The sequence below is a fragment of the Anneissia japonica genome, unplaced genomic scaffold, assembly GCF_011630105.1.
Source record: "Anneissia japonica isolate Jap-2015-1 unplaced genomic scaffold, ASM1163010v1 scaffold287712_len2945570_cov188, whole genome shotgun sequence".
Taxonomy (NCBI): domain Eukaryota; kingdom Metazoa; phylum Echinodermata; class Crinoidea; order Comatulida; family Comatulidae; genus Anneissia; species Anneissia japonica.
In genome coordinates, this window is record NW_022704401.1 from 2,900,064 (window position 1) to 2,901,225 (window position 1,162).

The window sequence follows — 1,162 nt, forward strand, 5'->3', positions numbered from 1 at the left end:
ATATACGTATATATATATTTACATAATATACATACTTATATATCTACATATATACACATATATATACACACATATATATATACATATATATATGCATACACATATATATATATACATATATACATACTTATATATATACATATATACACATACTTACATATATACTTATATAGGCCTATATATATACATACATATATGCATTATAATATATATACATACTTATATATTATATATATACATACTTATATATATATATTCATATACATACTTATATATACGTATATATATTTATATATACATACTTATATATATACATATATACACATACTTACATATATACTTATATAGGCCTATATATATACTTATATATACACTTATATTCTTATATACTTATATATAATGTACACTTATATATAAGTATATATACACACATAAACATATATATATATATGTATAAATATATATATATGTATATATATGAATATGTATATGTGTATATATATATACATAAAATTCATATCTGATCGATTTAGTCGATGAAGTTCCACGTATGTCTCGATTGTATAAAATAACACTGCAGTTGTTAACATAAACGCCGGACACTTTGACATAATTTGAGACATGTACATTTATTTAACGAAATTTTCGGCAGCACCTGCTGCCTTCGTCAGCGTAAGAGTGTATGTTAACAACTGCAGTGTTATTTTATATATACATATATATATATATATATATATATATATATAAATCATCAAAGAAAGGTAAATACAGTATTCGAATAAAGGACATAATAATCCATCGTGTAGCATAGCTCTCAACGAATGTAGTAATGGTTGGAGTCTTATACATGGCCGGCGGAAGGGGGCCGGGGGGGCCCGGGCCCCCCCACTTTTTGGCGAAAAATATATAATGTCTGGAGATTTTTGTAATGCAAAAAAAGAAGAAGGGAAGAAAGAGGAGAAGGATGGGAAAGAGAATGTTTATCCAGTACCCAACCGAGTTACATTTTCTCGCAATTCACATTTGCGGATCTGGGGGAGGGGTCATGGGTCCTGACCCCCTTCCTTGGGCAACAACAAAAGGGGAAAAAAAGAAATCTAAAACTATCTTTTCAGGACCAGTGAGCTGATTTTTTTTTTTTTTTTTTTTTTTTTTTTTTTTT